Source organism: Lontra canadensis, unplaced genomic scaffold (genome assembly GCF_010015895.1).
Source record: "Lontra canadensis isolate GAN:19392208 unplaced genomic scaffold, GSC_riverotter_1.0 scaffold19, whole genome shotgun sequence".
Taxonomy (NCBI): Eukaryota; Metazoa; Chordata; class Mammalia; order Carnivora; family Mustelidae; genus Lontra; species Lontra canadensis.
Window position 1 is genome coordinate 18982402 of NW_022631013.1, and position 20237 is coordinate 19002638.

Below are 20237 nucleotides of genomic sequence, written 5' to 3' on the forward strand. Positions count from 1 at the left end.
TACCTCAAATATATACCTCAAATATATATATACATAAAATATGCATATTATATATATATATATATATACACACAGTACTAACCTCATCTTTAATCAGATTTATCATTAAAGAATTCGTGAAAACCCTTAACAGATCAAATGATAGGGGATTTGTCTAGTGTAATTTAGATTTTTCTTTTAATTTGTATAGTTACTAGTTTATAACCTGCATTTGTTTTATCCTTTTATCTTCCTTGAAAGGCAATTTATTTGTTGCAGAGTACTCACTACTGAGTCCTTATCCTTTGCCAACTCACCTTCTTGAAGTGTACCTTTATAGCTTCTTGCTAGAAGTTTTGATTTCTCCAAAATGCTAATTGTGTGCATGCTTCTAGTCTGTCTCTAGACTGTGCAGTTTGTGTCTTATATCATTGACAGCTCTGTTGTCTCTGCTGCAGTGAGCATCTGAAGCTCTCTGCTGATGAAATAGGCAGGGTAGGGGCACCTGGGTGGCTCAGTGGGTTAAAGCCTCTGTCTTCGGCTCAGGACATGATCCCAGGGTCCTGGGTTCCAGGCCCACATTGGGCTCTCTGCTTAGCAGGGAGCCTGCTTCCTCCTCTCTCTCTCTCTTCCTGTCTCTCTGCCTACTTGTGATCTCTGTCTGTCAAATAAATAAAATCTTTAAAAAAAAAAAAAAGAAATAGGCAGGGTATTGTGGCAAAGATTGTTGGAGCCTGTATAAAAGGGAATTGCTTCAAGGTGCAACACTATAACTCTCCATGTGTATACCATTAAGTATTCCCCTGGCAAAGACAGATTGCATCATTATTGTTTAATTAGTCTGTGCTCAATATCATGTATTGAGGATACTCTTCATCTTTATGAATTTGAATCAATAATATATATTATATATATAATTTTATATTTAAATATTTAATATTTTGATTTTAATATATATTTATATATGTGATATATAGATAGATATCTATATATATACATATGGAAAATGTGGAGGTCTATTTCTATAACAGTCAGATTATGATAAATTTTGCTACAATGAAAGCAACTAAAAAACTCTCAGTGGCTTGGGGCACCTGGATGACTCAGTGGGTAAAAGCCTCTGCCTTCGACTCAGGTCATGTTCCCAGGGTCCTGGGATAGAGTCCTGGGATCAGGTCCTGGGATCGGGTACTGGGTTCAGGGCCCACATCAGGCTCTCTGCTCAGCAGGGAGCCTGCTTCTCCCTCTCTCTATCTGGCAGATCCTACTTGTGATCTCTCTCTCCCTGTCAAATAAATAAATAAATTCTTAAAAAATAAATCTCAGTGGCTTGATGAAATGGAGGTTTCTTTCTTATTTTATATGACTGTTTCTGAACAAAGACTGAATTTTCACTATGTGTAGCAGCTTTGTGGCCACTACAGGAAAAGGTTAAAAATTGTGCCTTGATCCTTAAGTGCTTCCACCCATAAGAGATGCAAGTTATAGTACTGCTTACATTTTATTGGCCAAAACAAGTCACACAGTCACACTTAACCTAAAGGAAATCCTGCAGTACCATCCTCTCGGGCACCCTGAAAGAGGGGACTAAGGAAGTATTGGTTTGCATCACTAATATCTAATAGAATGTTTAATTTTTCGTCTAAGAGAGAAATAAAAAGTATGCCATAATTTCAAAACACTGTGTCAGTCTGTTTAAATAGTGTGTAGTGAAAGAACAGCAGCACAAGTTTATGTTCAGCCTCTGGAAAATACCACCCTTAAAAATGTTTTATGAAGCTCAATTTTCAAGGAAACCTAAGGATTTTAAATGATTTAAAAAACAGGCCACCAAAATTTTAATTAAAGAGAGGTCAGCCACAGAAGGACAGCTTCCTGATACCATGGGCAGTAAGCGCCATGAACCTTGATGAGGGCAGTCAGAACAGTGTTTGACTATCAGAGACATAAGCGGGGCTGGAAGTAGTTGATGACATTGGAGATATAAATTCCTGCTGTGTCATAGATTTCTCTACTGAAGGAGGAGGGCAGTATTCTGGTTCTCTGGAAACATTTAATTCTCTGACCAGAGTTCAAGCATTTGATATTTCCCATAATTGGTGTAGCCTTGGAAAAAAAAGGAATGTAATTAAATCATAATCCTTCTTTCTATAGTATCAGAGTTCCTTTAGACACCTCTTCACTACGTATTCTTTTTGCTGAAAGTATTGCTCTCACATCCCTATTAGACTAATCTATGATAAATATACTAAATCTAATTATTCTTAACCAACTTACCTCATAGATATTTCTATTTAGCTTTTTTTTTTTACCCAAACCACAGCCCCCCACACCTTGTGTAAAGCTTTTTTTTTGGGGGGGGGGTCCGGTGGGGGGTGGGGGGCTGATCCAAATCAGCTTATATACTTTTACATTATTTTTCTCTTTTCAAATGTATGTGAACATCATTCTGCTCAGTATTTCCGATAATTGGCATATACCTCTTCTGTCTTTCTGAGACACTAGTCATGTTTAAGATTGTTTTGGTTTTCAACTTTACCTACATACAACTCCGAGCAGCAGTGGTGAATTCTAGCATATGGTCAGGCCTACTTCCTACACTCAAGGGAAACAAGTAATGCAGTTGGCATCACCCAAAAGAACCACTGATAGGAACGAATGAGAAGCAGTTTTGAAAAATAAAGGAGCTATTGTAAACAAAAAAAGTAGGAATTTTATGGTACATACACAAACTATAAATGTTTATTATTGTCGTTGTTAATAAGGTAATAGTAAGAGAAGCACTCTAATATTACTGATAAAATCTAAGCTAAAATAAACTTTTATGGCAAGAAAGCATATAATTTTTATATATACCTAAACTTATTTGTGTTTCTTCCCTAATATTTCCTCTTAAAAGTATAGCTTGAAAATGGGAGGGACTTCTGGAAGAGCAGCATGATGATCTTTGTATTTATTGTCTTCAATAAAAGCAATGAAAATACTGGCAAAAAAAAAAGGTAGTCAAAACCATTTTTTTCCCAAATTTTTGACTATTGAACAAAGGTATCTAAAAATCTGAGGAACCGTGGGGCACCTGGGTGGCTCAGTGAGTTAAAGCCTCTGCCTTTGGCTCGGGTCATGATCTCAGGGTCCTGGGATTGAGCCCTGCATCGGACTTTCTGCTCAGTGGGGAGCCTGCTACCCCCTCTCTCTCTGCCTGACTCTCTGCCTACTTGTGATCTCTCTCTCTCTGTGTCAAATAAATATATAAAATCTTTTAAAAAAATTTTTTAAAAATAAAAAAAAATCTGAGAACACTTTACTATATAAAAGCTACTAAACCTTTTGAAGAGCAGTAGTGATTGTGGCTTTTTTATTTGGCCTATTTCAATTCTCTACTTCCCATCTCCATGGAAAGCCAACAGCCTCATAATTATGGAAGTTATGAAAACCATCAACCTTGCATCTACAAGCTAGAGCAGTCTAGGATTAGAACTCAAAAAGTCCTATCCCCCAGAGCATTATCATTATTTGACTTATCTTGGAGCTCTGTGGAAAATCCCCATGCTCAGTGTGTTGCTACTATCTAATCTTTCTTGGCATTCCTCACTGAAAATAGCTCTAATTCATGGCATTTATTAGAAATAATCAGCAGCAATTGTAAAATATCATAGGCACGTGGGCTTACAATAGGAGTTAATGCTAACAAGATCCTGGTCAAAATTTAAAAGAAAGATCTGGGGAATAAGATGTCCATTGGAAGATTGTAAAGCTCTACCATTTCTGGATATCTAGAAGGTCCCACACATGTGCAGGTCTTATACATACACAGGAAAAAAAAAAATGGGGGGAAGCCCATTAGAAAGCCCTGATGGTTTTATTGGTGAATGTACAAACTTTAAAAGAAGACTTAATCCCAGTCCTTCACAGTGTCTTGTAAGAAATATAAAAAAAGAAGGAAATATTTTTCAAGCTATCATATGAACCAATATTACTTTGATACTAAAAGTAGGCAAAAAACAAAGGTGGAGACAAATAACTTATATGAATGTAGATGCAAAAATCCACCACAAAATGCTAGCAAGTCAAATTCAGCAACATACAAAAAGAATAATACAAATAATCAAGTAGGATTTATCCAAAGAATGCAAGAATGCAATTTAACATATGAAAAGTAATCAGTGTAATGCATTATGGTTGTAAAAAAAGGATAAAAGCTATATACTCATTCAGTTGATGCAGATAAGACACTTACATATTCCAACGCTGTCTCATAATAAAAAACACTCAACAAACTGGAAATGAAAGATAATTTCCTTAGCCTGATAAGGGACATGTATGAAAAACTCAGAGCTAACATCATATTTAATAGTAAAGGACTATTTTCTGCCTGAATTCTGCAAGAAGATGAAAGTACGTTACCACTCTTACTCAAAATCATACTGTAAGTTGTATTTAAGGAAATTAGATAAATAAATAAAAGACATCCAGATAGAAGATATAAAGCTATCTTTACTTGCAGATGACATCATTTTGTATATAAATCTTGAAACCCAAAGCACAAATGAGAAGTGAAGAAAACTAGATAAATTTGATTTCATCAAAATCAAAACCTTTAGTGCTACAACTGAAATTATCAAAAAAGTCAAAAGACTACCTACAGAATGGGTGAAAATATTTAGAAACCCTGCATATGATAAGGGACTTGTGTTCAGAATATCTGAAGAACTCATACAACTGAAAAATGAAGACAAATAACCCAATTTTTTTAAATAGGCAAAAAATTTGAATAAATTTTCTTTAGAAAAAACATACAAATGACTGATAAGTAGATGAAAGGTGTTTACATAATTAGTTAATAGGGAAATGCAAAGTAAAACTACTCCATACCACTTGGGTAGCTAAACCAAAAAATACAGACATAGTAAGTGATGGGGGAAATGGAAAGAAATTGAAATTTTTCTACTTTGCTGGTAGAAATGCAAAATAGGGGCTCCTGGGTGGCTCAGTCAGTTAAGCATTTGCCTTCAGTTCAGGTAATGATCTCAGGGTCCTGGGATTGAGCCCCATGTTGGGCTCCCTGCTCAGTGAGGAGTCTGCTTGTCCCTCCACCTCTACCCCTACTCATTCACGCTCTTGCTCTCTCTCTCTCTCTCAAATAAATAAAAAAATCTTTAAAAAAAAATAAATGTAAAATGGTGCAGCTTCTCTCTCTCTCTCTTTCAAATAAATAAAGAAATCTTTAAAAAATAAAAAAAGGAATGTAAAATGGTGCAGCTTCCTTGGAAAACAGTTTGGTATTTAATATGTCAAACATAAGATACTATATAATTCAACACTACCATTCCTGGGTTTATACCCAAGAGAAATGAAAATATGTGCCCCCACAAAAATATGCACAAAAATGTTTATGCCTTATTTGTAATAGCCAAAAAATGGAAGCAAGCCAAATAGTCACCAACTGATGAATAAACACAAGGTGATAAAACCATAAAATAGAATATTTGATAATCAAAAAAGGAAAAAGTACTGATACACAATTCAACTGATGGACGTTGAAAACTTTATGCTAAATGAAAGAATCAAGTCACAAAAGACCACATACTGTTTGATTCCATTTATATAAAACATCCTAAAAAAGCAGATCAGTAGAGACAAAAAATAGGTAGGTAGTTGCCTGATGTGAGGGTGAGGAATGCCTGCAAAGGGACAGAGTTCCTTTAAGGGGTAATGAAAATATTCCAAGGTTAAGTGATGGTGATGGCACAACTGTGAATATACTAAAATGCACTTTAAATAAATGAATGCTATGGTATGTGATATATCTCAGTTATGTTATTTATGATTTAGAAAATTAGAAACAACTTGGCTCTAAAAAATGAGAAAATGGTTAAATAAATTTTAGTGCATTTAATCAATTATTGCTTCTCAAAATCAAATATATAAAATATATAAAAATCAACTGTTTAAAATGCACATTATTGAGCCCCATCCCACAAATTCTGCTTTAGAATATCCTGTTCCAGTTACTTGTGGTCAACATTTTGAGAAATATTTCACTTGATGGACATTGAGCAACCATTAAATTATGCTTATGAAGTATTTGCAATAATATGAAAAAAGGCTTATGTTTTAATTTTAATTGAGGAGAGTAGAACATGCATAAATTTAAATTTTAAATGAAATAGTTGTTTGGGAAAGTTAACAGAGGAATACAGGATGATTTTTTTTTCTTTGTGTTTCATTTTTCCATAACGTCTTGTTTTACAATAAGCATAAATTATTTGTATAATCAGGACAAATGAGGGGCGCCTGGGTGGCTCAGTGGGTTAAAGCCTCTGCCTTCGGCTCAGGTCATGATCCCAGGGTCCTGGGATCGAGCCCCACATCAGGCTCTCTGCTCAACAAGGAGCCTGCTTCCTCCTCTCTCTCTGCCTGCCTCTCTGCCTGCCTCTCTGCCTACTTGTGATCTCTGTCTGTTAAATAAATAAATAAAATCTTTAAAAAATAATAATAATAGTAATCAGGACAAATGAAATTAACTCTTAAAATGGAGTCCCATGTTGAAAAGCCATTTAAAACATGAGAGGTGAGTTAATATGTGTTTATGTGTGTGTGTCCCGTGGAGTACCTTTATGAATTCATCCCATTTTCTAATTTATATATGGAAATTTGTGTTTCGAAAATACTTTTAAAATATTCTGACAAAATAAAATTTACCTAGTAAATGTAATTTTTGCAATATTCACAAATTTAGAATTTGTTTTCTAAGAACACTGTGGTTGATATATGAATAATTATATATATTTCAAATTGGAATTTTAATATATATTACTAGATTTATAATATAATTTGTCACAAATTTAGATCTAGTACATGTTTCTGCTTTCATTGTTTAAATTCTTTTGTATGTTCCAGCACACTGTTGTACTATTTTGCATTTAATAATATAAACTGGATTTTTAAATTAAATTTAAGTAAATCATACTGTATGAAAGATGTAGGTCACTAAATACTTCCATACAAGTTGAATTAGTTAAATTTGGTAATATTGAAAGAATATTCTCTGTGCAGATATTCAAAAGGATGGTGTGGGAGATGGGAAGTAGGGTATTTACTAAAGGTTGCCTGACTAAAAACAGGTGGTTTATATTACTGTCTTATCAATATTTATATTATATTTAAGGCTTGCTATACACACAAGATGCTTATGCATTTTGAGGCTGACTACATTTTTATTTTAAACCATTTAATGCTAAGTTGCTGTTGGCTGAATTTAATGGGTTCTTGAGAAAATGTGGTTGTATCTCCAGATTCATAATATCACACTAAACCAGATTTAGCATTTTATTATAGAAAGAATGGAGTCAGGAGTCACATATCTGAGACATTTTTGAAACAGGACAGAAAAAGCCCAGAAGTAAAATGGTGATGGGAAAAGACAATTTATTTTCCTCTGCCTGCCTGCATTTAAAATAAGGGTATATTTAACCCAGAAAAGAACAGATGGACTGTATTTATAATAGTCAGAGATAAAATTATTCAATTCTTCTATTAATTTATTTCTATTGCTCCCGCTGCCCAAAAGTGTACTGTTACACATAGGTGAATTAAATGAAAAGAAAAATGATCCACCATGTATGTGGTATATGATTTATGGAAAGCTATTTATTTCAAGTTTACTTTGAGGTATTTTTTAGTTTGGGTTTTACCTACTGAACTCTGCCTCAAGGTAAATCTAGTATTAGATTTTAATATATTTGTAATTTTGAGTATAGTACATTGGTTATTGAAAAGAAGAGACACTAAATGTCACCTCGATAATGTCTTTGGAATAGAAGTGCTGTATATACCCATCCAATAAACAGAGTGAGGCATACAAGACATATGAAGCATAAATCAGTATGTCCTAAAAAGTTAACTCTAAATGGTTACGAATAAATAGACTAAATTACTTTGCTTTGAAATGTAGGGGATGTTTTTATTTTTAAAATTAAATTTAATATATTTCAAACAAATAATCAGTAGAAATGGAATGAACAGTAGTTTTGGATAGTTCCCCTTTATCTCTTTGTCTTCAGTACTGGGCAATAAATTTTAATTCTTGTTTGCTTTGATCATTTCCATGACTCCATCACTTAGAACAGTATCAGGAGCGTTGATGAAATGATCCTTCATATTATGTTAATAAACAGGTATGTCTCTTCAACAAACGGTGTTCGAAAAACTGGAAAGCTACATCTATAAGAATGAAACTGGACCACTTTCTTACACCATACACAAAAATAAATTCAAAATGGATCCAAGACCTAAACGTGAGGCCCGAAACCATAAAAATCCTAGAGGAGAACACAGGCAGTAACCTCTTGGACATCAGGCCTAGCAACTTATTTCTAGATATGCCTTCTGAGACAAGGGAAACAAAAGCAAAAGTAAACTACTGCAACTTCATCAAAATAAAAAGTTTCTGCACAGCGAAGGAAACAATCAACAAAACTAAAAGGCAACATACAGACAGTGGGAGAAGATGTTTGTAAATGACATATCTAATAAAGGGTTAGTATCCAAAAAATATAAAGAACTTACAAAACTCAACACCCAGAAAATGAATGATCAGTTAAAAAATGGACAGATAACATGAACAGACATTTTTCTAAAGAAGACATACAGATCGCCAACAGACACGAAGATGCTGAACATCACTGATCATCAGAGAAATACAAATCAAAACTACAGCGAAATATCACCTCACCCCTGTCAGAATGGCTAAAATCAACAACACAAGAAACAACAGGTGTTTGTGAAGATGTGGATAAAGAGGAACACTTTTGCTCTGTTGGTGGGAATGCAAGTTGGTACAGCCACTCTGAGAAACAGTACAGATGTTCCTCAAAAAGTTCAAAATAGAAATATCCTATGATTCAACAACTGCACTACTAGGTATTTATTCCAAAGAATACAAAAATACTAATTCAAAGGGATATATGCACTCAGATGTTTATAGCAACGTTATCTACAATAGACAAATTAGGGAAACAGCCCAAGTGTCCATTGTCCATTGACTGATGAATGTATAAAGAAGTGAGATATATATATATATATATATAATAGAATGTTACTCAGCCATAAAAAAGAATGAAGTCTTGCCATTTGCAACAACATGATGGAACTAGAAAGTATAATGTTAAGTGAAATAAGTCAGAGAAAGACAAATACCATAGGATTTCACGCATCTGTAGAATTTCAGAGACAAAACAAATGAACAAAATGAAAAAAGAGAGAGAGAGAGCAAGGCAAACCAAGAAACAGATTCTTATCTACAGAGAATAAACTGATGGTTACCAGAGGGGAGGTGGGTGGGGGATGGGTGAAATAGGTGATGGGAGTTAAGGAGTGCATTTGTAATGAGCACTGGGTGTTGTATGGAAGTGTTGAATCACACATGAAACTAATGTTACACTGTATGTTAACTAACTGGATTTGAATAAAAACTTTTTTTTATAAAGGGCGTCTCAGTGACTTAGTTAAGCATCCAGCTTGTGGCTTTGACTCAGGTCATGATCTCAGCATCCTGAGCTTAAGCCTTGCATCAGATTCACGTGTCAGGCTCAAGCTCAGAGCAGAGTCTGCTTGTCCCTTTCCCTCTGCTCCTCCCCCCTCTCTCTCTAAAATAAATAAATAAAATCTTTTTTAAAAGAAACTTTAAAAATACAAAGATTCTAAGATTTTAAAAATTAAAAAAAAAATAAATAAACACAGGTATGGTAGAAATATCCATCCCACAGTTAAGTCTTTCCTATCCAGTAAAGGTAATTTAACCCACTGAGCCACCCAGGCACCCCCAATAAAGGTAATTTAGATTATAGACGTAAGAAAATAAAACAGTCTGCATACACAAACCATAGGTAGTAAAATTATCAAAAACCAAGTATGTGTAAATATTCTTGTATAGCAAGCAGTGTTACATAATGATTTTGAACATTAAGGAATCATCTGCTTCACTTCACTACTACCCATGTAAGATGGACAAATTACTTACCCATTTTGTGCTTCTTTTTATCATTTATAAGATAGGAAGAACATGTGATAAAACATAAATTTAGGTTCTGTTTTTCTTAATTTGAAAGAAATAAATTCCCTGGGAATTAAATATTTGCAAACCTAGGATGATTGTAATACTATTAGTAATTATTTTAGTGTGTATAATCCTAGATACATTAGTGTATTTCAAGTAAGTCATTTCAGCTGTATCTAACTGGGGTGCCTGGGTGGCTCAGTCATTAAGCGTCTGCCTTCGGCTCAGGTAATGGTCCCAGGGTCCTGGGATTGAGCCCCACCGTCAGGCTCCCTGCTCAGCGGGAAGACTGCTTCTCCCTCTCCCACTCCCTCTGCTTGTGTTCCCTCTCTCACTGTGTCTCTCTCTGTCAAATAAATAAAATCTTAAAAAAAAACATACATAAATAAATAAACTGCATCTTACTTAGGTGCTAATTAATTACCCCAACCTGACCATTTATCACTCCAGTATATAAGATGGAAATTGCAACTCACCAAAAGTGACTGTCTTCTTGTCACAAAATTAGCTACTCAGCCAAACATACAAACACAATTCAATAGAGCAGTTTAGTATCTTTGTATAAATAAAATGAAGAGATGTCAGGTTGTCTCATAGCCCCTTTTTTCACCTACTTGTCCGGTCAAGTATGAGCATAGCAACTTGAATTTCCACCCACAGAGCAAATTCTTCACATTGAAATGGTCCTTTTCCAAACCTTTGGTTTGTGCAGCACTTGCTTGTATCCTCTACCTCATCTGGCCACCTCCCCCACAGTGCCCCATGACAGAGGAGTGGGTAAACGTGCTGCAGACCACAACTCTTCTATTCAATTTGCCATGGAAAACATGGATAGTGGGTTTTGCGTCTTACAAAATGTTATCGTAAGTGTGAAACAAAAGTATTACCTTCCTAAAAATTTTCAATTATTAATTAACTACTAATATACTCCTGAAAAAAGGTTTTTACCGAGTTTTACCATATATGGTAAAGGTTAATATAAAACAGGCAGGCTGAATATATGAACCACAGGAGTAGTACTAAAATGACTGAATGTGAGTTAGAGGGAGATAGTTTCAGCTCAGGGTGGCCCTTCCAACAGTCAATGCTGACAAATGATTAAAGTGTTTCAAAGTAGTGAGTTCCCTGTCAATGAAGAGGTTCAAGTAGTTACTTATATACACTTGTAGAGAAGGCTGAACCACTGAGTTAGTTGTTTGACTAGATAATGCTCAAGAACATTCCCACCCTGAGACTGAAATTCTGTCATCTGCACAGAGTACAGTACACTATAGATCACATATGGAGAGAATAATGAGATTAATAAGGAGTTTAAAGACTTTGATCAGCAATTCTGAAAGTACAGGACGTTAGTGATCACAGAAATAAAAATAGTCAAAGACAATTCAGAGTATACAAAGGGATTTTATGTGAAGTTTAATTCTCATACCAATCCTGTGTAAGAATTATTGTTACTACAATTACTATTGTAAATAAAGAAACTGGAACTTAGCCAAGTTGAATGACTTGGCTGCGGTCAACTAATAAGGGATGAAGAGGAGTCCTGATACAAAATTGTCTTTCCAAATTTCTTATCTGTTTTACTATATGATTATGACTACTATACGAATATGATCGAGAACAGGTAATTTAAATTTTTCCTGGGTTTCCTTTGCCTAAAAATAAAATCATAGGAAATATGTAAAAATAATGGGAATCTGCATGAAAATGTTTTTTTTAAAGGATCTTATTAATTTATTCAAGAGAGTAAGAGAGACAGAGATAGCAATGAAGATAGCATGAGTGGGAAGGAGAGGAAGAAGCAGACTCCTCGCTAAGCAGGGAGTCCGACATGAGGCTCAACCCCAGGACCCTGGGATCATGACGTGAGCCAAAAGCCCATGCTTAACCAATTGAGCCACCCAGGCACCACATCATTAAAGTGTTTTAATGCCACACCTTGATTAAACTTCCTAAGGGATTACAGTGCTATCTGGCATTGCCTGCTTGGCCTGGTGTGTTATCATTAAAACAAGCCCCTGGGAAAGTTCCCAGCCTGTTTACCATGATATAATGTGCTATAGTATCATGCCCAGTCAGAATCCATTTCTGAAAGGGTCAGTCTCATTTGTGAAGACCCTCAGGGAAACCAACAGCGCCGGAACTGCTGATCCGTCTGTTTTGCCCCAGTCACACTCATCATCTGAATTAGGAATGCAGGGTCGTTTTAAATGTGCTGCTTTGGGGCTTCCTGTGGATCAAAGTCTTTAAACTCCTTATTAATCTCATTTTGTACTGAGCTGGTTGACACCACAGAGTGCTGGTGCTACAACCTCACCAATGGGACAGGATGGGCTTCTTTGCACCCTTTAAGAAATACTTGGCTATGCAATTCCATGCAAGAACAGAACCGAATTCTCTTCCTCCCCCACTACTTGTGCCATCCCTGTCCTCAACACTGAGTTTGAAGAATTTGTTAGCATAATCACATCAGCTTTCAGCCTATTTTAGTGTGGCTGAAATATGAAATATGACTTTTAATAAAACAAAACCAGTTTGTTTTTATTTTTTTTATTTTGCTGCATTAGGGGAAATGCAAAGATGTCTACTTCACCTTCTAGAAATGTTTCATGCTATCTGAACTTGAAGAAATAGGAACTATGTTTTAATGACTCATAGCTCTGAATTTAATAGGCCAACAAGGCAGCTTATGAAAAGAAAAAAGAGGACAATAGGGTCATAAGGTGGTTGTCTCATAGTTTTTATGTATTTTTTAAAAATTTCTTCCTGGAAATAGGAATAAAGTGAATGTGGCTGTGAGAACTCAGGGGCTCCCTAGAGTGAGGTCAGGAATTTCAAATAAAGTGGAGGGTTCCTGGATGCCTAGGAGTTCATTCATGCTGGGGAAGTTGTCCTAGGATTATATTGGAAGATTTAGATGTCTCAACCAAGTTAGAAATCCAGACAAAAGGGATTGTTTAAGTTTCCCAAGACACATAAAAGCTAAGTCTTTACAAGCGTATCCCTGGACTTCAGAAGAGAGGGAGGGTGTTTCCATTGCCTGCACTCAATCTTCCCTTCTCTGACTCGAGATGATGGCTTCATTTGTAACCCTGCTTCTCCAGCAGGTAGTCTGTATATATAACTCTGCCATAATGTCCCACAACACTTAGAGACTGGAGCCTTGTGAGGGTGATAGTGAAATGTGCAAACACCTCTCTTTGGAATGCTGAACTGAAACAAGAGACTCCTGATAGGAAACACTGATTAGTGTTACCTAGTTGCACACACATCAAAGTTATATAATTAGAAATGTAAATAGCAATAAAAGGGTTTGTCGGTCTTTTTTTTCTCCTTTTTTAAAATTTAAATTCAATTAGCCAACTGATAGTAAATCATTAGTTTCAGGTGTAGAGTTCAAGAAATGATCAGTTGTATACGACAGTCAGTGCTCATCACATCACATGCCCTCCTTAATGCCCATCACCCAATTATCCCAGCCCCGGTTTGTTAGTCTTTTAAAAACACTGAAGAAGTGAAGATCCAAGACCAATAGGACTTACATACATTTCACTAATTCAGTTGAAACTATTGAGTGTCTACCTAATGCCAGGCCCTGTTATGGATTCTGTGGGTGGATGAATGAATGAAGGTGCCTGAACTTGTAATAGTTACTTCCTAGAGTGTGTTGACAGAAGATAAACAAGAGAATTCAGAGTGTCCTAAGGAAAAGAAAACCAGGTGTTATGCTATAGAATGAGTGGACGTAAAGGAGGGTGAGTGATTTTACATTGGAAGAGGACAGGATCTGTGTCTAGAGTCAGAGAATTTTTGGTAGAGGAACCGGTGAATGTAGACAGAAACAGGTTACATTCCTTATGTTTAAGGAAAAGAAAGCTGCTATGACTGAAGTTAGGGGGAAAAGAGGAAAGTGGTAAGAAATAAGATCAGCAAAATAAGCAGAGGCCAGATGATATAGAGCTTTGTAGGTCAGTAGAGGAAATTTGGACTTTATTGAATATGTAACAAGAAGCTGTTGGTGGCATTTAAGCAGAGGGGAAGTGTAATCTAACTTATGATTTATTGGTTTTGTTTTGTTTTTTGAATTATTTCTTGCTATAAAGAGAATAAACATTATTAGGGAAAGGATAGAAGCAGAGAGACCAGTTGGGTCATCCAAAGTAGTCTCCAAAAGAGATAATGGTGGGATCACTATGTAGTATACTTGAAACTAACATAATATACAGTTAACTATACTTCAATTAAAAAATTTAAAAAGAGGGAGAATGGTGGCTTGCAATAGGACAGCCACAGAGTAAATAAGATGAAGAAATGGGTTGGGAATATATTTTGAAAGCAGAGCCATAGGAATTTGTTTATGCTTTGGATGTCACCTTTGAAAGAAAGAAAAGAAAAAGAGATGATCTATAGACTGTATTTCAAGCCATGGGAGCAAATAAGTTCCCCTAGAAAATTTAGGCCAAAAGATGACAGAAGGTCTAGGACTGACCTTTTTAACTCTCCAACGTTATGTATTTAAGTAGAGGAGAAGTCAGCGAAGTAATAAATACCCCTCTGTTGATGTCTACAATGATGGTTTTCACAATTTGAACAGTGGCAACATTTAATTGGTGAGATAAGGAGGACAGGTTTGACATGAAAATAATCAAAACAAAAATCATTGAACTCAGAAACAGAGTAGAATGGCAATTTCCAGGGTCTGGGGGTAGGTAGGAGAAATGGGGAGATATTGATCAAAGGGTACATACTCTCAGTTATAAGACAAATAACTTCAGTAGATCTAATGTAGAACATTGTAACTAGAGTTAATAATTCTATACTGTATACATGAATTTGCAGAAAGAGCAAATCTTTTTCTTTTTTTTTTAAGATTGTATTTATTTATTTTAGAGGGAGAGAGCATGTGCAAGCACAAGAGAGCATGAGCAGGGGGAAGAGGCAGAGAGGGAAGGGGAGGAAGACCAAGACAAGCAGACTCCTTGCTACCACTGAGTCTTGATGCCAGTCTGATCTCACAGTGCTGAGATCACAACCTGAGCTGAAATCAAGAGCCAGCGGCTTAACTGGCTGAGCCACCCAGGCATCTCTAAAAGAGCAAACATTAGCATCCTCACCACACACAAAAGGTAACTATGTGAGGTGATAGATGTGTTAACTTGGTCGTGGTAAATATTTCACAGCGTATATCAAGTCATCATGTTGTCCACATTAAATATATGCAATTTTATTTGTCAAATACACCTCAACAAATCTTCATGTGTATAAGTTCTGTTTTGGCCATGTTAATTTTGAGATTCCTATTAGAGATCAAAATGAAGATATCAAGTATGAAATCGGGTATCAATTTGGGAAGTGGTTCCCTCAGCCCATCATGAAAGCCACGGTGGTTGGAGAAAGAGAATACATCATGATAAATTAGAGCTCTGGCCAGAGGAGAAGGTAAATAAAGCATCAAATTCAGAGGCATAGTGAGAGTCAGCCCCTATCAGAATTTCTAGAGTTCTGCTGCAGGATATCAGAATCGCTTATCAATGAGATATTGTATGGGTGATTGCAATATCACTTAAAATTTCCATAAATGTCAAGAATACATGATAATGAGCTTATCACAAGAAATACAGGAGGTCATTTGTACTGGCCCTCTCATTATAGCTTCCCCATATTTATGAGAATTAACTGTTAGTAAGTGTTCTCAGTGTATGGGATAAAATAATTACATTGGTAAAGGTGAAAAATTAAAATTAAAAACTTTCTTTCAAGCTCTAGCTATCTACTAATACGCTGAAATTCTCAACAGCTAAAATGGCTTAAACCTCTCTTAGCACTTGACATGATAACATTGGTACAGTGGAAATGCAGTTTAAGGATTGTGCCAAAGGGATCATTTTTAGGGCATTTGCTATAGGAAGTTTTCACATGATGTGACTCATCACTTTAGACCTCCTCTTTATCATTTTAAGAGAATACCCGCACCAAAGAGATTAATAGAAAGTATATCATATTATGAAAAGTATTCTGAAACAAAGAACACCAAATATCATAGGAGAGCTTTCATTCCATTCAAACAATCGAGAGTTACACTTATAATTTCAATGCCCTATTTCTTGAAGATCAGGAGGGCATCAATGGCAAGGATTGGGAAATATAAGATATATCCATAATAATATGTAACAGGAGAAGCATGTGACACCTTATAAGACAACAAAAAGCTTGAAGAGGGTCTTGCTACAATATTTTGCAACTCAGGGTAAACACAAACTGACAGACCACTGGAAAAAGGTTCCCTGTCTACAACAAATCTATGAATCTTTACCACATTACAATATATAATCAACATTAATAGGACCAATTTAAATAATTCATCTTAACCATCTGTTGTCCATCAGAGAAGAGTGGTGGGAAAGTTAGGTTCTGTCCAACCCATAGACTGTAATATCCGTGATAGGGAACAGGCTATGGTCTAACCAAGAGCAGAAAATGATTTCATTTTCCCCATCAGCACAGAAATGATGGGGATCATAAGAATAGAGGAAGCAGACCTAGTGATCCTGAATATGGAGAATCAAAAACTATCCAACTTTGGAGAAATCAAGACCCCTTCTAGTCACTGCAAAGAGACTGCAAGAATTCAGTCTGCAGGATACAGTTCATGGATTCAGAAAAAGAAAGAGGATATAGGTTAATTAAAAAAAAAAAAAAAAGGAGGGGGAAGGGATGGAGAAAATTGAAAATTCAGGCTCTGCAGGGTAGAAGCTAAAGATGTTGGAAGATCCATGAATATTACAAATGACCTAAAACAGGACAGTGGTAGCTAGGGGCTGTGGTTCCCAGGTGGCTAGGTGTTGCTTGAGATATAAAACACATTAGTACCTCCCCTGACCTTCTCTGCATAATCAAAGGGAATGGAGGTGAGAATTCCATTTTAAAGTAGCTTAGGTATCCACTGGTAGAGTGTGCAAGGTCAGGGTCTCCTTCCACTTTAAACCCATTTGGCCACCCCACCACAAGCAAAACACTGGAATAGGAATTCCCTAAGCTCTTTATTCCTCCAGTTTCTCCTCATCCTCACCCTATCACAGATAAACAAGTAGCTATATTGGTACATCTAGCATATGGTAATAAATGGTCAGAAGGGAAAAATAGAACTGGGTAAGAGAATAATAAGTATAGAGAGAAGTGTAATTTTATAATGGATGATCATGAAATTGCTCGTTAATATGCTGACCTTTAAAGGAGATCTGTGGGGAGCAGGATGTGCAGCTCTCTGGAGGAGAGCATGCCAAGCAAGGGGAACAGAAATAACCGAGCTCCTGAGGTGTGAAAATGCCTGGTGTATATGAGGAACTCCATACAATCCAGTGCAGCTAGAGGATTGCAATGAAAAAGAAGTTGGCTGATAAAAAGAGAGGTAATAGAGGCTTCATTACATAGGGCCTTATAACCCTTCACTCAGCAGCATGGGAGGGTTCTGAGAAGAGGAGTGTGTTTACTGTTTCTGCTTAATAGAATCACACTAGCAGCTGTGATTAAATTAATTACAAGGGAGCAAGTATAAATTCAGGAAGACCCGTTAAAACATTATAGAAATAATCCAGGTAAGAGACGGTGCCTCAGACTGGAAGAGTAACTGTGAAAGTCTTAGAAAGAGTCAGATTGTGGGGGTGCCAGGTGGCTCAGTTGGTTAAGGATCTGATTCTTAGTTCAGCTCAGGTCATGATCTTAGAGTTGTGAGATTGAGCATGAGGTGGAGCCTGACATCCCACTCCACACTTAGTGTGGAGCCTGCTTAAATTCTCTTTCTCCCTTTTCCTTCCCACTGTTTGCATTCTCTCTCTCTTAAAAAAAAAATTAAATTAAATATATGCATATATATAAATAATTTTTAAAAAGAAAGATTGTGGAAATATTTTGAAAGTAGACCTGTTTTGGGCACCTGGGTGGCTCAGTGGGTTAAGCCATTGCCTTTGGCTCAGGTCATGATCCTGGAGTCCTGGGATCGGGCCCCACATCCGGCTTCCCTTGCTCTGCAGGAAGTCTGCCTCTCCCTTCCCTCTGCCTCTCCCCCTGCTTGTGTGCGCTCACTCGCTCTCTCTCTCTCTCTTTCTCTCTCTGTGTCAAATACATAAATAAAATTAAAAAAAAAAAAAAGAAAGAAAGTAGACCTGTTTTACTTGCTGATGGATTGGGTTTGTCATGTGATAGAGAGGAGTCCAAGTCAACTTCAAGTTTTTGCCTGAACTACAATAGATACATACTCTTTACTAAAATAGGTAAGGACCAGATGGAATGAAACCAGCAATAAATTCTTCCACATTAGGACTAGTGAAATGTTTGTCCACATGTATTTGGTTTTTTTAATGTTATTATATTTAAATTCAATTAATTAACATACAGTGTGTCATTAGTTTCAGACAAAGAGGTCAGTTAATCGTCAGTAGCATATAATACCCTGTGTTCATTACATCAGGTGCCTTCCCTAATGCCCATCACTAAGTTACCCCATCCTCCCACCCACACATGATTTTGTTTTAAAAATTAGAGTTCTGTAATCTATTAGGTTCCTTGCTATGTTCTGGTCACTGTAAACAGTGTAAACAGATTTAATAATAATTCAGTGTAATTCGCTTTAGCAAGAAATTATACAGATAATGTCTTCTCTTTTAGTTTGGATTTCTTTTTCTGTTGTACATTGGTTCTTGGAGTACTTGTGATTTTCCTCTAAGATGTTTCAAATTCATATTGAAATTAATTAGAGTGATAAATAAAAGTAAAACAATAACAATGTTTCCTATAGTTGTGTTCTCCCATGAATATCAAGGGCCCATAGGATCTCCTTGAAATTCAGTATATTTTACACAATAACAGGTGGAAGAGATTGTGATATTATATTTTTTATAAAAAACTATAAACCTATAAATAAAAGTTTTCACATTTCTAGTATAAAATAATATTTTCTGTTAATTTTATAAGTGTGTTATTTTATCCAGGCATTGATGACTTCAGAAGTAATTTACTGTCATATCTATATCAAATAATATTTGAAAAATGTTCAAAGAAAATATGTCCCTATCATTTTAGATGTTACTCCAATACTCGCCCAGACTGTATGCAAGGCACACAGTAATTGAGTCTCTAGGGATCTTACAGAGCAACTCTTGATATAGTATGCACTATAGTTATAGCAACGATGTCAGATGTGAGACTGTCAATAATGCAATATTTGAAATCTGTCTGAATTAAATGTTGCTAAGCCTTATTACTCTGAAGAAGAAAAAAAAGAGAGAGTGTGTGGTCTCAAATTACAATTTGGTTATATATATATATAAAAAATATATCTATATAAACATGTAAATATTAAATATACATCTTAACATATATACAAACATATATTCACATGAGAATCTCAACTGAACTATAAATTCGAGATTTAAGAACACTCTCCCTTTTAGCCACTTGGGAAGAATTCATATAGAGACTTATGAGAGCTGGAGATTGAAAATTTCATGAATAATCTTAAGAGGATACCAGTCTATTTACACATATAAATTTTATTATAGCAATATTATCTTAACAATATTACAAAGGATACCTAACAGAAAAGTACATCATTTTTTGTTTATATACTGAAAGTAACCAATTTCATTTTTTGGATAATTTTCTTTGGTCTTTGTCTATATGCATACATAATTTATATCCTTATAATTAGACTATGTATTTTATATTTTATTTATTCACTTAGCATTGTATTATAAGGATATTTAAATGTTCTTACATAGCCTGTATAAATTACAGTGTAATAATGCATTCATTAAATCATTTTTAATGTTAGACATCATCATCTCTATATTTTGCAAATATGGGAAATACTATATAAAAAAAAAAAAACTATAGCTAGGTACATATCTGGTACTTTTCTTTGATTTAAGACAGGATTTCTGAATGATACATAAAATATGTGTTATGTTATACTGTTTTATTCATTTTTAAAGATTATACTTCTAAAACTATATATGTTATATGTATTGCATACATATATTATTTATTTACATATGTATAATACATGTAATATGTATATTACACATATATGCCATTTTAACAATCATGCCAGATTTATCAAATCTTTTTTTAAGAATACTAATTTTATAGCTCTAAACACTTTGATTATTTTAGGTAGATTGTTTTCTACATGTTACTTTACTAC